Genomic DNA, 20,713 nt, shown 5'->3' on the forward strand with positions numbered 1-20,713 from the left:
ATCTTATATTACCAATCGATGTGTAAGCATAAACATTATGGCAGATCGAAGTTCAACAGCCTGTGTCTCGGAAGGTTACCATTGCTGTGTATGGTGTGCATTTGGCTGGTGGGACCCTACGGCAGTGCATACTGTCATAGGACACATCACTCACCCCACTCTGTTGCCTTATTACCTGACAATACAAGTGACCATGTTCTACCTGCTTAAAGTTTTGTAGCAACTTTTAAGATACATCCGTTAATTGAAATACTTTGTGTGTTCAGATGGGTACATGTTATGTGTGGATATAAATGTGAACTTTTTGAGTTTTTTCAGCTTCCCAGATCTACAAGAAAATAACAATTCTAGACCTTCCTCCAACCTCATTATCTGTGATCCCACCTTAGCTATTTCATTAATATTTCCACTCTCCCCAAGTGAGCAACTTGATTTCCTTCCCATGAAGGAAACATGATAAACATTTTGTATTCAGACCTTTAAAGGATTAGAAACTAGGTGAGAGACAATTCTCTCACCCCCCAACAACCAACACCCCTGAAGGAAAAGGGCCAAGAGCCCTCTTTATGTAGACTGGCTTGGCCATCTGGCCTCAAAACAAAGGGCTCCCCTCAGAAATCCCAGAAACGTCTCTGTTTTCTCGCTGGTCCACAGTCACTGCATCACACAAGGCTAGTCACTCTCAGATTCCAAAATCCCAGGAATACCTCCGTAAGTGATGCACTCTGTGTCCTATATATATTCCAAAACAAATGTGTCCTATATATATTCCAAAACAAATGGCAATTCTGAGCTTGGGCGTTTCATCAACTCTGAGTTATTTAGAACATAAAACATAAAACCTGCAAACATAAAAATGCAAACATAAAAACCTATGTCTAATCCAGCAGAGAAGGCTAATGGAAGACCCCAGTTTAATCATGTCCTCTGACAACAGATCTACTTTGCACATTCTAACATTGTTCAGAGCTACCTGTAGCCAACCACAGCCACCATTTATGGAGCACTTATGTGCTGATGGGCTAGCTTTTTTTGCTTCTCTTGCCTGTTGGAATTTCATGAGAGGAAGGATTATTCTTTTCATAGATGCGGAAACCAAGGCTCAGTGAGATGAAGTAATTGGGGGAACCACATCTCAAACACTACTTTTGTGACTCCAAGGACTATTCTCTCCAGTTTTGGTGGATGGAAGTGACATGAGTATGGGGTATGGAGACAAAGACAAGGGAGACACATGGGTTCCCTCCTTAAAGTCTAAATCCTTTCCTATAGCTGCTTGGTAGTCATGAACCATTCTCAATAATGCAGGTAACAGTGAGTCCAGAACTTGGAAGGAAGGGAATGGAACAAACATTTGCTGAACAATACATTATTTTATTTAACCATCAATAGAAAGTATGACGTGAGTATTATCCCCATTTTAAAGACAAGGGAACAGAAACTCAGAGGTTAAATAAGAGTCCTGAAAACTGAACCCAGGTCTGTGTGCCCCATAGCTCAAGACATTGTTAATTGTCTGCACTGTTTCCCAGGGATTCAGATAAACATGAGATTATAGAATCTTCGCTGTCGAAAGAAACTTAATAGTAAGAATAAGCCTAGTCTTTGAGGATATGTGTATGTGTGTGTGTGTATGTGTGTGTGTGTGTATGTGTGTGTGTGTGTGTGTGTGTGTGTGTGGTGTGTGTATTTTTTTTTTCTTTTTTGGCCCACACCAATGCTTCTCAAACTTTAATGAATCACTTGTGAGGATCTCAATAAAATCTGATTCAGTACATGCAGCCTGAGATTTGGCATTTCTGCAACTCCCACGTGGTGCAAAGGCTGCTGGTCCATGGACCGTACATAATATGGTCTCTTCAACCTTTAAGAATCAGTCAGCTATTTCCAAATACTGTGAAGCCCTGATAGCATGTCCAGCAGTCATCACAAGATCCTGCAGAAACCTCACTTAAGTAACTGATTTGTTCACTTAAAGAAAAAAAAAGTTTCTAGGGTTCAGCAACTGTGCCAAGTGGTAATAATTCAAAGACATACAGGACATAGTTCTTGCCCTCATGGAACCCCAGTTCAGTGGGGAAGGCAGACAGGTGTATGAATAGTAACATCGTACAGGGAGATAAAGGGGAGGGAGCCCAGGATGTGATGGAAGCTTGGCAGAAGGGTGCTCACTGCAGGCTGGGATCATGGAAGGCTTCCAAGACAGATGACACTTGGTAAAGAGAAAGTACTGATTGACACTGGTTAAAAGCAGTACAGAAGATTTTTCTTAGGACTATTGTGGTAGGTGTCAGGACTATCACAATAGTGGGGAAGAGACTGGGTTCAACTCTGAGTACAGGGAGATCTGTAGACAACAAGCAGAATTGGGGGCAGGTCGGTGTACGGAAAATTACTAGGAGGAGACATCAAGAGTAGGGGGATTCTTAATCCACTTAACAGGATTCTTGCTCAAGACAAGTCAAGGACTTACACATCTAAAGGTAGAGGGTGAAGAATCTGCTCAGATACCAAGAGTGTTCAGATATCAAAGGTGTGGGGCGATGGTTCTTACTAAAATGATTTGGCAGAATTCTTTGCTAAGACTGGGCTGGGCTAGCCAAAGACAGGATGGGGACCTAGGTGAAGAGAGGGCTCAGAGGAGCCTGAATAGCGTTTGGTCAACGAGAGAGTCTTTGTCACATCTGAAGAAGGACATCTTTGGCCTGAAGAACAAGAAGGTAAACCTGATCTAAGTGGCCCACCGAGCATGGAGAGGCCTGCAACTGCCCCATTTTTCTCGAACCTGATTTAGGCTGGATTTCCCCATGAACAGATTACACAGAATATGATTTTTAGCCTATGGATTCTCTGAGCCTTTACCTTCAGGATTAAATGTAGTTTGTAAATTTAGAACTACTCTTCTGACCTTGAACAAAACACTTCCTCTCTCTGGAGCTCAGTTTCTGTCTATAACCTAAAGCAGTTGATCTGTGTTTCTGAATACAGATTGTTTTGGTTTTGATTTGATAATAATGTTAGGAAGCACTGGAGTAGGACTTGCTATGCATCAGTCACAGTTCTAAGTGTTCTAGTTTAATTAGTAACCTAAGGTAGGTACTATTACTAGACCCATCTTAGAAAGGGACCAATCAAGGCACAGAGAGGTTAAGTAATTTGCCCAAAGTCACACGGTCAGTAACAAAGCTGGAATCTGAACCCAAGCAGGTTGGTCCCAGAGTTTACATTCTTGACCACTAACCTCTGCTGCTTCCCTGACCAGGGATGAAATGGCGTACAGTTATAACAGATCCCTCATTATGCATTTAATCTCTTTTTGGGGGGGTGTCCATTTTCTGTTGCTGTATAACAAATTACCACAAACTAGGTGGCTTAACACATTATCTAATCGTTTCCATGGGTCAGGTGTCCAGGAGTTGCTTAGCTGGGCCCTCTGATGAGAGGGTCTCACCAGGCTGCAGTCAGGTGTCAGCCACGCTTTGTTTCTCATCTGGAGCTTGGAGTCCTCCTTCAAGTTCAGTGTTGGAGGAATTTAGTTCCTTGTGGTTGTAAGACCGAGATCCCTACTTTCTTGCTGACTGTTGGCCCAAGGCCATCCTCGGCTCTTAGGTGATACCCGTCATTTCCTGCCACGTGGTCCTCTCCACAACATGGCAGTTTACTTCTTCAAAGCTGGCGGGGGACCCTCTCCCTCCATCCTGCTAAGACAGAGTCTTATCATCTCCTTCACACGTGGACACACTGACAGAACATTGGATATACGGTCACCTCACTAAAACTCAAGAATCAACTGCAGCGTTGGGTGTTTGGGGGTTTTTTTTTCTTCTTTCATTTTGTTTTATATCATGTCTTGACTTTGGCTCAGTTTTTTCTTTTTGATATTTTTATGAAAGAAACAACCTTTTCCACGCACTCTCTAAGAGCCACTTCTGAATCACAATTTGAATTTGGGACTTAGGAAAATGGTCCCAATGCCTTTGGTCATCAGTAGTCTGAGATCACCTAAGGAGTAGGTAAAGAAGAGTCTAGGGTCTAAGACAGAACCCCAGAGCACTTCCAAAAGTCCCAATTCTCTTTGTTCTCGGAAGCTTAGACATTACAAAACCTTCATCGAGATAGAAGATAAAATCAAAAAACTGTGAGCAAATCAATAACAACCTGTGGAGGAACCTCTGGTTGGCATGACCAAGTGATCGTCATGGCCCTCCTCTCTCCAGGCGAGACTGGACACTCCTCAGGAGAAAGGGGCATTGCTGTGTCCCATCACTGGCACCTTGGCACAAAGGGGAGCTCAGTACACATTTGCTGCAAATTCCAGGGTGTCTCAGAGAATGTAGGGCTCTCACTTTGGGTAATGCCAGGCTTGGGCCATGCCAGGTGTGGTGCCAACATGCACTGGACACTAACATTTCCTTTTGAGAACACTTACATTTCTGAAAGGAGAAATCTCTCTCATCCTATCTCAGACATTTTTACCCCCCACCCAGTTCTTCCTTCACCATCTTCTCTCTCGTTCCTTTGTGTTCCTTCTCTTCCTGGGGTGGGTGGAGACGTTCCTTTTTCCTTAATTAAATGTAATAACAGACATTCAGTGGTAACCGTGTGTGTGCTGGATTCAGCCCCATGGGCATCGAAAGAAGATGCAGAGAAGAAGCTCACTGTTTAGTACAGGAGATGAACCCACAGAAATGGTCAGAGTCAAGTATGAAAAGAAATGAATACCAGGAAGCATACTTGCTCCAAGGAAGATGTTTCCTTCCTGTATTGGCTGAAAGGGATCATTTTTATAATACAGCCTGAGGGTGGTCCTTTGGAAGTTGTTTCTCTTTAGAAAGAAACAATATTCTAGCACCTAGCATTGTGCCCCTCACATAGTAGATGCTCAATAAATATGTATTGCCTGGGGAGCAAGATACCATAGTAGTCAAGAGCTCAGACTTTAAAAAGATCTCATTTTGTATCAAGGATGGGCTACTTCCCAACTAGTCATTGCATCTCTCTGAGCCTCCATGTCGTCATTTGTAAAGTGATGCCACTAAGGATCCCTACCTTTCAGGGCTAAGAAGTTTATGTGAGATAGAAACTGGGACATAGCAGGTACACACACACACACACACACACACACAGTTGATCCTTTCTTTTCCTTTTATTTTCCCTGTTTCTCTGACCCTCTCACAAGGATTCTTTCTGCCCCCAGAAAGGAAAGTCTGGGCTCAGAGCCACCAGCAGGGTAGGGATGGGAGGGAGAAGAGAAGGGTTGAGCAGTGAGAGACCTGGGATGGTAGGGGCAGGATACAGGGATACCAGGAAGTAGAGGGGGAAGTACAAGATACACAGAAGAGGAAAAACAGAGGTCCAACCCCAATTGCCTCTTGTATTTTTAATTATAGTCCCTCGTAGTGTTACGTCACTTTACACTTCTCATATACATCATCCATCTACCTCTCAAAACAGTCCTGAGATATAGGCAGCATGTACATTTTTAACCCAATAAAGCTTAAAGTGGTTAACCAAAGTGCCCAGGTCATACATAAGAAGCAGAGTCAGCACTGGAACCCAGGCCTGAGTCCACGTCCTGGGCTCTTGGGATAACTCCTGGACAAGCCATTCGCAAGAGAGAAGCAGCTGGAGTGAGTGTTGGGTCCAAGCATTTCGTCAAAAACGCACACTCAGAACATGTCAGAGTTGGCAGGGGGCTTATGAAGGGGAAAATAAAAGGCTCTGGTTGGCTGGAGGTTAACAAATAAAGGAAGCAAAGGTTGAAAAGCTTACAATAAGTCATCCACGGATTTTCTTCAAGATTCCTAGTTGACTGAACAACAACGAAAAACGGGCAGGCAGAAAGCAGAGAGCAAAGGAAGCTCTAGATGACAGGAGGAGAGAACTAACGTGCATTACGCAGCCACCATGTCCTGGGTCCTGTGCTAGATGCAGGACCTGCATTATTCATTTAATCCTCAACCAGCCTTGTGACACCGATGCTGTGATCCTCCTTTCTGTGCATGGGAAGTAAGGGTCAAGGAGGTGAAGCAAAAGCCCACAGTCTTGCAGCTGGTAAGGGGTGTGGCAGGGTGGTCAACTCAGGTCTGCCAGGCTCCAGAATCCTTGCCTTTCCACTAGCAGAAGCCCTGAGGAGACCAGAGGGATTTCACATGGGATTTCTCAGAAGGAAATGAAAGAAGAGAGTCTGAGGAAGGGGTTTTAAAATGGAGGTTTTATTATTCAGGTATGATGAGGCCAACAGATCAGGAGATGACTGTCATTGAAAAGAGAGTTTGTTACTCACAGTTCCCAAGAGGAGGGGGCCAGCACACCATGCGGGGCCACATGGGAAGCACCAGGATTGGTCAGGAGGCACAAGGAGGAGGAAAAAAAAGTGGGCAAGAGCCCTTATTGTGATCCCCAGGGGAGGCAACAGGTGAGACAAGGTAAGCAGGCTTAGGATTGGCTAGTTTGAATAATTTCAGTGGGTTCTAGGGTAAGGGCTTTCTCTTCTTGTCTACCTGGCCCTGTGGTGACTGGAGCAGAGAAGGGGCTCAGAGTATAAGAGCTTGATAAAGGAAGTGGCGGGGGGGTGAGCTTTGAACTGGTTGATTTGCATATAGAAAGCTAGCTCTCAGAGGGGCCCCAGATGTGGGAAACACATGGTTCTTACAGAAGAGCAATGTTTAACCAGGCAAGCAGCTTATATCACAGACCTTCAAAGTGGCTAATAACGGTGCTCCTGGGTCTTCTCTATGTTCTGGAACCAGAGAATGGAACACCAGGAGAGACCTCTCGATTGTACTTCCATCATTTGGAGAAGTCAGGATGGGCATTATTTTCAGCACCCTGAGAGTAAGTAATTGCAGATCAAATGACCCAAGTAGATAAACTAATTGGAATTAAATGAGATGAGTCAGAATAAGCTCTGTTATCCCTGTATCAGGAATGTCAAGACACTGTTTTCTGTATGGACACCAAGGGGGGAAAGCAGGGGCGGGGGGGATGAATTGGGAGATGGGGCTTGACATATATACACTAATATGTATAAAATAGATAACTAATAAGAACTGCTGTATAAAAAATAAATAAATAAAATTCAAAAAAAAGAAGAAAATAGCTAATAAATGCACAAAAAGGTACACAACATAATAAAAAAGAGACATTGTTTGCTAAAATGAAGAAGTACATATAAAGCGTTTGTGTGTGTTTACTGTGTACACACAAATCCAGCTTGCAGAGAAACAGAAGGCATTTGACTGCCTAGGAGGCCAGGAAAGTAGGATGTGGCAAGAGACTGAAGGAATGTTTCTCCAAGTTTATTTTTTGCCCTTTGGATGGTCCGTGGATATAAATAGAAATTGAATCTGTCTCCTCTGTTACTTATCCTTAACGTTATTTGACAATGCTATTAAAGGCAAGGAATAGAAACAGAAATCAGATAAACCTTGCAGTATTTCTTAGGATAAAGATAAAATTTCTTATCATGGCTTAGAGGGTGCTGCAGACGCCAACGTCTACCTCTATTTCTAACTTTTTCTCACACACACTCTACCCCACTGCCTAAAAAGCCCTTTGCTCCTCCAGCAGCTGCCTGTCACTCATTCTTCCATTCTCAGCTTTAGCACCATTCCATCAAGAAAGTGTTCACTGAGCTCCCTGTCAAGCCCCCAAACTATGTTCCCATAGCACCAAGTATTTCTCCCTTGCAACACCTGTCACAGCTGAAGTTCACATTTATGTAATGACTTGTTCAATAAAGCTGACAAGGCTGTAGGCTCTAGAGGCAGGTAAGAACTGAAAATGTTTTTATTCAAGGTCCTAACATGTAGTACATCCTAAACAGATATTTGTTAAATAAATACATAAATGAGCTTGCATTCTCCTCCCAGACCCAGCTCTGCACAGCTTCTCACTCTTGACTAAGTCATTTCCCCCTCACTGAGGCTTCCTTTCTTCATCTGAAAAATGGAAGAATTGATAGCAACAATTTCTAAAGCTGTTCCTGGTCCTACGCTGTGAAGGGCTGTTTTAAGGCTTTCTATATCCTAGAAGGAGAAGTGCTTTTTCCTAGGAAGGTCTATTTTCTCCTCATGGCAAGGAGAAAGGGGCTGCTTTAAGATTTGTGAAAGCTGTGGGGAGAGAGAATACTTGTAATGTTAAAGGGTGGTCAGAGAAAGCCTCCCTGATAAATTCAGAGACTTGAAGGAAAGGAGTGAGTGAGACATGTGGACATGTGGGAAACAGCCGATGCAAAGGCCCCGAGACAGGAGAATCCTTGGCAGCTAGAGGATTAGCAAGAAGGCAAGGAGGGCTGGAACAGAGTGGGCTGGGGAAAAGTAACAAGCAATGAGGACCAGGAAGTAAGGGTGGGAGAGGACAAACACACAGGGCCTGGGGGGCCATTGTGAGACTGGTGTTCACCCAGAGTGGGATGCGAAACAATTGGAGGGCTTTGGGAAGAGGAGTGACATGCATTTAAGACCTAATTGGGTTCCTGGATGGTAGTGAAAACATTAGCTGTTGTAAATTGAGCTCATATTCTCTACAGGTATAAATTGCCTGGAGTTCCATGTCCATAAATTCATGTCATGCCATAAAGACACTGCAATTACTGAAGAAAGCAAACACCAATATATGTCATTAAAAAAGATGCCCTTGGAATTCTAACTACTTAATCCCTCACCTCCCTTTCCAATAGCATCTGAGTGTATACTCTAAACGAGCAGGCACCAGCTTTGGAGTAAACCTAGGACTTGAATTTTGTCTCTGAAAGTTATCAACTATGAGACTTTGAGCAAATAATCACTTAAATTCCCAGAACCTTGTCTGCAAAATGAACACAGAAATATACCTTAATATATACTACATTGGGCTAATGGGAAAGTTAAATGAAAGTGCACATGTAAAGGGCAGACAGCAGAAGCAAGAAGAACTACAATCCTGCAGCCTGTGGAATGAAAACCACAATCACAGAAAGATAGACAAAATAAAAAGGCAGAGGACTATGTCCAAGACAAAGGAACAAGACAAAACGCCACAATAAAAAAAAACTAAATGAAGTGGAGATAGGCAACCTTCCAGAAAAAGAATTCAGAATAATGATGGTGAAGATGATCCGGGACCTTGGAAGAAGAATGGAGGCAAGGATCGAAAAGATGCAAGAAATGTTTAACTAAGACCTAGAAGAATTAAAGACCAAACAAACAGAGATGAACAACATAATAACTGAAATAAAAAATACACTAGAAGGAATCAATAGCAGAATAAATGAGGCAGAAGAATGGATAAGTGACCTGGAAGACAGAATGGTGGAAATCACCGCTGTGGAACAGAATGAAGAAAAAAGAAATGAAGACAGCCTAAGAGACCTCTGGGACAACATTAAACTCACCAACATTCACATTAAAGGGGTCCCGGAAGGAGAAGAGAGAGAAAGGACCCAAGAAAATATTTGAAGAGATTATAGTCAAAAACTTCCCTAACATGGGAAAAGAAACAGCCACCCAAGTCCAGGAAGCACAGCGAGTCCCAGGCAGGATAAACCCAAGGAGAAACATGCCGAGACATCTAGTAATCAAATTAACAAAAATTAAAGACAAAGAAAAATTATTAAAAGCAACAAGGGAAAAATGACAAATAACATTCAAGGGAACTCCCATAAGGTTAACAGCTGATTTCTCAGCAGAAACTCTACAAGCCAGAAGGGCGTGGCATGATATATTTAAAGTGATGAAAGTGAAAAACCAACAGCCAAGATTACTTTACCCAGCAAGGGTCTCATTCAGATTAGACGGAGAAATCAGAAGCTTTACAGACAAGCAAAAGCTAAGAGAATTCATCACCACCAAACCAGCTCTACAACAAATGCTAAAGGAACTTCTCTAAGTGGGAAACACAAGAGAAGAAAAGGACCTACAAAAACAAACCCAAAACAATTAAGAAAATAGTAATAGGAACATACATATGATATGATAAAAACTCTCCAGAAAGTGGGCATAGAGGGAAACTACCTCAAAACAATAAAGGCCATATACAACAAACCCACAGCAAACATCATTCTCAATGGTGAAAAACTGAAACCATTTCCTCTAATGGTTCTAATCAGGAACAAGACAAGGATGTCCACTCTTGCCACTATTATTTAACATAGATTTGGAAGTCCTAGCCACGGCAATCAGAGAAGAAAAGGAAATAAAAGGAATACAAATTAGAAAAGAAGAAGTAAAACTGTCACTGTTTGCAGATGACATGATACTATACATAGAGAATCCTAAAGATGCCACCAAAAAACTACTAGAGCTAATCAATGAATTTGGTAAAGTTGCAAGATACAAAATTAATGCACAGAAATCTCTTGCATTCCTATACACTAACAATGAAAGATCAGAAAGAGAAATTAAGGAAACAATCCCATTCCCCGTTGCAACAAAAAGAATAAAATACCTAGGAATAAACCTACCTAGGGAGGTAAAAGACCTGTACTCAGAAAACTACAAGACACTGATGAAAGAAATCAAAGATGAAACAACCAGATGGAGAGATATACCATGTTCTTGGATTAGAAGAATCAATATTGTGAAAAATGACTATACTACCCAAAGCAATCTACAGATTCAATGCAATCCCTATCCAATTACCAGTGACGGGCTTCGCTGGTGGTGCAGTGGTTGAGAGTCCGCCTGCCGATGCAGGGGACACGGGTTCGTGCCCTGGTCCAGGAGGATCCCACATGCCGCAGAGCAGCTGGGCCCGTGAGCCACGGCTGCTGGGCCTGCGCGTCCGGAGCCTGTGCTCCGCAGCGGGAGAAGCCACAACAGTGAGAGGACCACGTACCACAAAAAAAAAAAAAAAATTACCAATGACATTTTTTACGGAACTAGAAAAAATCATCTTAAAATTTTTATGGAGACATAAAAGACCCCGAATAGCCAAAGCAGTCTTGAGGGAAAAAAACGGAGCTGGAGGAATCAGACTCCCTGACTTCAGACTATACTCCAAAGCTACAGTAATCAAGACAATATGGTACTGGCACAGAAACAGAAATATAGATCAATGGAACAGGACAGAAAGCCCAGAGATAAACGCACACACCTATGGTCAACTAATCTATGACAAAGGAGGCAAGGAAATACAATGGAGAAAAGACAGTCTCTTCAAGAAGTGGTGCTGGGAAAACTGGACAGCTACATGTAAAAGAATGAAGTTAGAACACTCCCTTACATGATACATAAAAATAAACTCAACATGGATGTAAGACCGGACACTATAAAACTCTTAGAGGAAAACATAGGAAGAACACTCTTTGACATAAATCACAGCAAGATCTTTTTTGACCCACCTCCCAGAGTAATGGAAATAAAAACAAAAATAAACAAATGGGACCTAATGAAACTTAAAAGCCTTTGTACAGCAAAGGAAACTATAAACAAGAGGAAAAGACAACACTCAGAATGGGAGAAAATATTTGCAAACGAATCAACGGACAAATAATTAATCTCCAAAATATATAAACAGCTCATGCAGTTCAATATCAAAACAACAAACAACCCAACCCAAAATTGGGTGGAAGACCTAAATAGACATTTCTCCAAAGAAGATATACAAATGTCCAAGAGGTACATGAAAAGCTGCTCAACATCACAAATTATTAGAGAAATGCAAATCAAAACTACAGTGAGGTATCACCTCACTCCAGTTAGAATGGGCATCATCAGAAAATCTACAAACAATAAAGCTGGAGAGGGTGTGGAGAAAAGGGGACCCTCTTGCACTGTTGGTGGGAATATAAATTGATACAGCCACTATGGAGAACAGTATGGAGGTTCCTTAAAAAGCTAAAAATAGAATTACCTCGTGACCCAAAAATCCCACTACTGGGCATATACCCAGAGAAAACCATAATTCAAAAAGATACATGCACCCCAATGTTTATTGCAGCACTATTTACAATAGCCAGATCATGGAAGCAACCTAAATGTCCATCGACAGATGAATGGATAAAGAAGATGTGGTACATATATACAATGGAATCTTACTGAACCATAAAAAGGAACAAAATTGGGTCATTTGTAGAGACGTGGATGAATCTAGAGACTGTCATACAAAGTGAAGTAAGTCAGAAAGAGAAAAACAAATATCGTATATTAACGCATATATGTGGAACCTAGAAAAATGGTAGAGATGAACTGGTCTGTAAGGCAGAAATAGAGACACAGATGTAGAGAAAAAAACGTATGGACACCCGGGGGAAAGCAGGGGGTGTGGGAGGTGGGATGAACTCGGAGACTGAGATTGACATGTATACACTAATATGTATAAAATAGATAACTAATAAGAACCTGCTGTATGGCACAGGGAACTCCACTTCACTGTACAGTAGAAACTAACACAACATTGTAAAACAACTATACCCCCCCAAAAAAATTTTTTTAAACTATAATTTCATTTTTCTATCAACACTTCCTTACTTTAATTTTATAATTAAACTTACATTTATGTACAAAGAAGACCTAAACAGTATTTACCCAACATTCTCTAAAACAAAAGAAAAAGGAAGTGCACATGTAATATCCTTAGCGTAGTATTTGGTGCATATGTGGTGCTCAGAAGCTGCTTATTTCCTTTCCTCTCCTTCCTTTTGCATGGCTGGAACAATTCTTCACATGGGAATGGGAAGCTGGGGCTTGGGACACATTAAGATCATGACAATACATTTGAACAGAACTTATGTTCCTAAACACTGGTACCAGACAATTTTGTGAGCTATCCAGAAGAGAGATAATTATCTCCACTTTATAGATGGAAAGAATAAAGCCCAGCAAGTTAGAGTGGCTTGCACGGGATCACAGAGGAACGAGTGGCAAAGCAGGGGTTTGAGTTTCACAGTCCCGGTGCCCATTTCTCTCTGTGTTCTTTCCAGCTATTTCTCTCCAGTGTTTGGCTTCAGTTTGTTTTACAGTCAACCAATTTCCAAACGTGCTGGGATCTGTGAAAGTTTAAAATAACAAGGGCAGTCCCCATAGGTGTTATCCACACCATGCCTGAGAATCTCTTCTCATGTCCTCCAGATGTTGTAAAAACCACATTTGAAAGATTCGAGGAGCCACGCATCTCTCGGTAGATTAATTCTGCTGGAAGAATTACAGCTGATAAATTCTTGGCTTGCCTTGCTGACAGTTCCCTGCTCAGCTGGAAGAGGAAGCAGCAAGAACTGCCATTCTGGACTTGGTTTAGATCAATAAGGAACCACTGACTGCCTGTCTGGCAATGACAATGAAATGAAAGAAACAGGTCAGCATGGGGTAAAGGGAGGAGGCGACACCACCCACCTCCCAGGGCTCTAAACTTTGATAAGGCAGATGTCAAACGTGAGGCCAAAAAATGGATATGATCCCAGAAGCTGACTCTTCAAAAGAGCAAAACACCTAAGATAGAAGACCGTAAAAATGAAATCTGACAATATAATGTAAAATAGTCCTAGCCAGAGATGAAAGAAAGAGACACCTTAAGAAATTAATGGGGCTGCCCAGGTGGGGTCTGTGTCTTAGGTAGGGTCCTTTTGGGTGCAAGTAACAAATCACTTTGAATTAACTTTAGAAAAATCAAATAAAGAGGAATATATTAAAAGGATTCTGGGATAAATCACAAAACCCAAGGGCAGCTAAGCCTCTTTAGTGGTCTAGAATCTCAAACGATAAAGTCAGATATGCAAGAAATGGACGTCAACGTACATCTGGTAATGATTCTCCCATTTTGCCGGATTGGAGGGATATAAAATCTTGGTTATTTGGGGGACATCGTTACCCATCTTTGCCCAAGGGGCACTAGAGAACAGAGGAGAGCTCTCCAGGCTTTGCCCAGCAGTTCACAGTTTCCACCTGTTGTTCTATTTTTTCCCTATTATCCTGGTCATTTTCCCCATAGTCCTAGTCTGTACTTCAGGTCTAGAAACTGTTACTTTCTTGCTGAATCAGATAGGATTCGACATGACTGTATACAAAACAAAAACAAAATAGCAATGTCTTAAGATAGAAGTCTATTTCTCTCTCATATATATATTTTTTTAAAAAAAAAAAGGAAATCTGGCCACTTTTATACGGGTGGCCAGCTAAAATTTGGCTTTCTTTTCCTAAAGAAGGAAAGACTAGAAATTGGGAAGCTGCTAGCAGTCTGGCATCCCTGCCGTCCTCTAAGCGTGGGGGCCTCTGGCGAAGCTTGGGAGCAGTGTCCTGCTTCCCCAAACTCAGGAGGCAGCCTTCCCCTCTGAGGCTCAGCCCATCCTCAGACACTGCTTCTGAGTGTTGCATGAACTGCTCTCTTCCAGGCCATTCTAATCTCTACTATCTTCTGGGTCTGCTCCTCCCGACACACGCCAAGTCCTCCAGGGTGCCCCTCTCCCTCATTTCACCCTCTGGGGTACCTACTACTGCTCTTCAATTAGTTCTGGGCTTTGGAAAAAAACTAAGATAATAAAAATAACTTGCATTTATTAGTTCCTTTATGACACAAGGATGATTGTTCTAAGGACATTACATTTTTACTTAATTCAATTGTCACACTAACACTACAAGGTAGGCAGCGTTATCGCTATTTTACAGAAGGGACTATAGGTGGATTATGTCACTTGTCCAGGTTCACAGCCAGGAAGTGACACAAGATCTTCTAAGCCAGATGGCCTGGCTCAAGAACACTTGCTCTCATCCACAGCCCCACACTGCTTCTCTGTGTTGTCTTTAAGAAGCTCTTGTTTTCTACCCTATAACATGGACAGTCAAGGGAACAGTGATAATCCAGCTACCACCTCATAATGGGAGCAGGGACACCCAAGAACACAAATTGGAATTTCAAAAAATAATCCTGCCGTGATTTGCTAGGACCTGGAAAGTCATCAGGAGCTCATCTCCTTGGTTCACTGTCTTTCTTTCATTCAATACATCTGTCCATTTTCCTCTCTCACCAATTCATTGTGTATAGTCCAATTATGCTGCATTTCACAACTTCCGAGGTCCTAATCTCTGCATTCAGGTAGCCAGCCCAGACTAAAATACCAATTCATTCTCAGCTCCAAATTGCTGGGATGAAGAGTCTGATTTCCCAGGTGTCCATCCTTTGTCCAGTCTGTGGTCAAGGGGGATGACAACCTCGCACAAACCTTAAATCTGGCTGTGGACTCTCAGAACGGGAGTGCCCTCAAAAAGCATCTCCTAGGCTCTGTTTTTCAAATAGAAGCATATGTACAAAATCCAGAGAAAGGGATGCAAAGCCAAACAACAACAAAAATTATTGGACCCAAAATAATTTTTCCAGGAAGAGCAGAGACTGGCATAATTGTAAATAATACTACAAAGGAAACAAAGGTATAGACTCACTTCTTTAAGGCAGATATTAGAATGTTATCACATGAAAGAGAGAAAAGTAAATGATTCAGTTTCTACTTTGCTTCACTGCCAAGGGGAATAATTCTAACAATAAACGGTAGGAAAGCTGTCCTTAAGAGGACACTTCCCTGAAGATAAAAGATGATAATAAAAGAACATTTAACATGCTTTAAATTCCCAGGACCAGAATAATTACATCTCAGGGCACAGAATATATTAATAAAATGTATCTATGTTGATGAAGTTGACATTTCTGCTCTTTAAGAAATGATGGAGAAGGAGAGTTAGGCTGGAAGACTGGGGGAAAGTAAATGTTCCGTTTTACCAACAAGATAAAAAATAGGGCTTCTAGGAATACATAGTAATGTGTTTGAAATCAGAACAAAAAAACTGAAGGAAATATCATTAAAAATATGGTTTGTGTGCATTTATGACTTAAGACAATTATTAGGAGTTAGAAAATTTATTTGATTAATTATTCATTTGTCAAAACATTTATTGAGTATGTAATACGTATGTCAACTTAAAAAAACGTACAACCTAAAAGCTGAGAATTATGTTTTATTTGGCGACTTGCTGAGGACTTAAGCTCAAGAGGCAGCCTCTCAGGTAGTTCTGAGGGACAGCTCCTAAGAGGTATGGGAGGAGCCAGGATATATAGGAGTTTTTACCAAAAAAAACCAGGTAGTCAGAACATCAAAAGATAACTGCTAATTAGAGAAAACCAGACATCTCAAGTTAATGAATTTAGCCTTTTTCTATGTATAGGAAGATGCAAGAATCTGGGCTCATTTAAATCATACCTTTGATATGCACCTTAACTATCTAGGACCAGGATCCTGCTTTTCTCCATCCTGAATCCCCTCAGGGCGCACAGTAGGGGCAGCTGCAGTGGCTGATGTCTTGTTGGCCGCAACATTATCTGTTTACTAATATGGCAGGTGACATTTTTTGTCCACACATGCCAGGACAGAAGTTATAAAAATATATAAATTTAGCTTTACCATCAATTTAGTAGAATTTTCTGATAAAAATTCAGAACAAGCCAGCCTATGTTTTTGGACGCTTTTACTCATTTGGTAGGGATACACTTAGATTTCACCAAGCCCTTTGAAATGGACTCTAATAGTTTATGGACAAGATGGGGATGTATGGACTGGCTGGAATTTGTCAAATGTTTTCATAACTGGTTAACTCACCATAGACAAAGGCTGTTGACTACCTGTCAGTCTTACCACAGTGAGCTTCTCTGAGGCCCAGGCATATTGTTTCCCAGCTGATGGGGTCAAGGAATGGGCAAAAGACTGTGCAAGTTCCCGTCACCAAGGTGGGACGGCAAGGGAGGAAACTGATCTGGCAACAGAGCCCATGTTTGGACTTTGAACAAAGATAAGTAATGGCACCCCTCTCCTAACCCTTTGAATTGGGTGAGAGATGGTAAAATACTGGGTAAAGGGAGAAAAAAAGTACCACTTTATTTACCTAGAAAAGGTGATATTGGTAAATGTGACACAAAGGCCAGCCGAATCCCTAATACTGAGTCCTGTAATGGACAGATTCATCTACCTTGTCATGTGGGACAGTGGCCAGATTGCCCACGTTGGGGCAGCCCCTGTTCCATGCTCGGCAAAAGGTCCCAAGAGGAAACGGGAGGAAGGCACTGGGTTACTCATGCTCAGTTTCTGCTTCAAAAATCACAAATCCCGTAAAGGAGGATAGTTAAGGCCCCCTGTGTTTCACTAGTTGCGCTACCTCCACATGGAAGGACCCATCAGGAGTAAGGAAGAGACACGTCTTTCTCAACAAGCTCCAGAAGGAGCACATGCGTGGTCCATATTCAACGGAACACCATAGTCTACCTCACTGCCAAACTCAAGCAGTTGGCTCCAGGATATGCAATATGGGGGGTGACGTACAGTATCAAGGGTCCAAGTAGTGAGCAACAGTAAGCAATCAGATTGAGTCATGGGTCAAAAATCAAAGATGGGGTACAAATCTTGGGGGGAAATGGTGTGGCCAAAATGAGGACTGATGTTAACTTAGTCAACAGTCTGTGATTCAGGTGATTCCCTGTTGCAGGGGTAGGGGCTTTCCGAGGAGACAGAAACCTAGTCAGAATTTCTAGCATGGTGTTTCTCAATGTCTCAGCATTTGCAGACCACTTCATGGGCATTTGTTGCACACAAGGCACCACTTTTAGGTTATCTATAACCAGCTTCATCATGAATAGCTTGACACATGTCCAGCTTCCACAATCAGTAGATTTCCTTACTCTTTATTCCTTCTAAATTGGAAGATCCCAATTCATAATTGTAAGGATGTTCAGATAATTCTGGGTATTCAACTAAAACACTGACTCAGAAAGAACAGATTTATCACTGAAGATTGCTTTGCATGTTCATTAGACATGAACACATCATAGGAAAAGTTTTAATTTTTAATCTTTCAACTTGAAAGATGAATACCAATTCATTCTTGGGTTGAACGCATCTCTGAAAAATATTTCTACATGGTTTGTGACAGCATTTTGATGTTATTTTTAAAACATTATCAATAATATATCATTAGTTTCTTTCTATGACAGTGGAAGAAAATTATTAGCCATAATGACTGAAGAATTTCTTTACAGTTTGGTCTTCTTAAGAAATTCTACTACCTTGTCCTGAACATTAAAAATTATAATCCTTTAGCTCTGAAATGATAGATTCAGTTTATTCAAGATACTGACTCGCATTTTGAAATATATCAGTCCATTCTAAGTAAGTGAAGTAATGAAGTCACAAAGAAATGTTTTCTTTTTATCCCTAACATTGGGCATCATCAGAAAATCTACAAACAACAAACGCTGGACGGGGTGTGGAGAAAAGGGAACCCTCTTGCACTCTTGGTGGGAATGTAAATTGATGCAGCCATTACGGAGAACAGTACGGAGGTTCCTTAAAAAACTAAAACTAGAATTACCATATGACCGACCCAGCAATCCCACTACTGGGCATATACCCAGAGAAAACCGTAATTAAAAAGACACATGCACCCCAATGTTTATTGCAGCACTATTTACAATAACCAGGTCATGGAAGCAACCTAAATGTCCATCGACAGATAAATGGATAAAGATGCGGTACATATATACAATGGAATATTATTCAGCCATAAAAAGGAACGAAGGGAAGAGGACTGGGGTTGGTGGCATGAACACAGCCTGCAGGGGATTAGTGCGCCACGGCTAGCCGGGAGGTAGTCCGGGGAATAGTCTGGACCTGCCGAAGAGGCAAGAGACTTTTTCTTCCCTCTTTGTTTCCTGGTGCGCAAGGAGCAGGGATTAAGAGCACTGCTTAAAGGAGCTCCAGAGACGGGCGTGAGCTGTGGCTAAAAGTGCGGACCCCAGAGACGGGCATGAGACGCTAAGGCTGCTGCTGCCGCCACCAAGAAGCCCGTGTGCGACACTATCCACAACCCCCTTCCGGGGAGCCTGTGCAGCCAGCCACTGCCAGGGTCCCGGGATCCAGGGACAACTCCCCCAGGAGAACGCACGGCACGCCTCAGGCTGGTGCAACGTCACGCCGGCCTCTGCCGCCGCAGGCTCCGCACTCCATGCCCCTCCCTTCCCCCCGACCTGAGTGAGCCAGAGCCCCCGAATCAGCGGCTCCTTTAACCCCGTCCTGTCTGAGCGAAGAACAGACGCCTTCTGGCGACCTACACGCAGAGGCGGGGCCAAATCCAAAGCTGAGGCCCTGGGAGCTGTGAGAACAAAGAAGAGAAAGGGAAATCTCTCCCAGCAGCCTCAGAAGCAGCGGATTAAAGTTCCACAATCAACTTGATGTGCCCTGCATCTGTGGAATACATGAATAGACAACGAATCATCCCAAATTAAGGAGGTGGACTCGATATCAAGATTTATGATTTTCTTCCACTTTTCCTCTTTTTGTATGCTTCTGTGTGAGATTTTGTCTGTATAGCTTTGCTTCCACCATTTGTCCTAGGGTTCTATCCGTCCGTTTTTTTGTTTTTTTAATTTTTTTTCTTTTTTTCTCTTAATAATTATTTTTTATTTTAATAACTTTATTATATTTTATCTTACTTTATTTTATTTTACTTTATCTCCTTTCTTTTTTTCCTTCCTTCCCTCCTTCCTTCCGTCCTCCCTCCCTCCTTTCTTTCTTCCTACTTGTACTAATTCTTTCTTTCTACTTTTTCTCCCTTTTACTCTGAGCCGTGTGGATGAAAGGCTCTTGGTGCTGCAGCCAGGAGTCAGTGCTGTGCCTCTGAGGAGGGAGAGCCAACTTTAGGACACTAGTCCACAAGAGACCTCCCAGCTCCACATAATATCAAACGGCGAAAATCTCCCAGAGATCTCCATCTCAATACCAGCACCCAGCTTCACTCAACAACCAGCAAGATACAGTGATGGACACCCTATGCCAAACAACTAGCAAGACAGGAACACAACCCCACCCATTAGCAGAGAGGCTGCCTAAAATCATAACAAGTCCACAGACACCCCAAAACACACCACCAGACGTGGACCTGCCCACCAGAGAGACAAGATCCAGCCTCATCCACCAGAACACAGGCACTAGTCCCCTCCACCAGGATGCCTACACAACCCACTGAACCAACCTTAGCCACTGGGGACAGACACCAAAAACAACGGGAACTACGAGCCTGCAGCCTGCAAAAAGGAGACCCCAAACACAGTAAGATAAGCAAAATGAGAAGACAGAGAAACACACAGCAGATGAAGGAGCAAGATAAAAACCCACCAGACCTAACAAATGAAGAGGAAATAGGCAGTCTACCTGAAAAAGAATTCAGAGTAATGATAGTAAAGATGATCCAAAATCTTGGAAATAGAATGGACAAAATGCAAGAAACATTTAACAAGGACCTACAAGAATTAAAGATGAAACAAACAACGATGAACAACACAATAAATGAAATTAAAAATACTCTAGATGGGGTCAATAGCAGAATAACTGCGGCAGAAGAACGGCTAAGTGACCTGGAAGATAAAATAGTGGAAATAACTACTGCAGAGCAGAAAAAAGAATGAAAAGAACTGAGGACAGTCTCAGAGACCTCTGGGACAACATCAAACACACCAACATTCGAATTATATGGGTTCCAGAAGAAGAAGAGAAAAAGAAACAGACTGAGAAAATATTTGAAGAGATTACAGTTGAAAACTTCCCTAATATGGGAAAGGAAATAGTTAATCAAGTCCAGGAAGCACAGAGAGTCCCATACAGGATAAATCTAAGGAGAAATACGCCAAGACACATATTAATCAAACTGTCAAACATTAAATACAAAGAAAACATATTAAAAGCAGCACGGGAAAAACAACAAAT

Source organism: Phocoena phocoena, chromosome 11, assembly GCF_963924675.1.
Source record: "Phocoena phocoena chromosome 11, mPhoPho1.1, whole genome shotgun sequence".
NCBI lineage: Eukaryota > Metazoa > Chordata > Mammalia > Artiodactyla > Phocoenidae > Phocoena > Phocoena phocoena.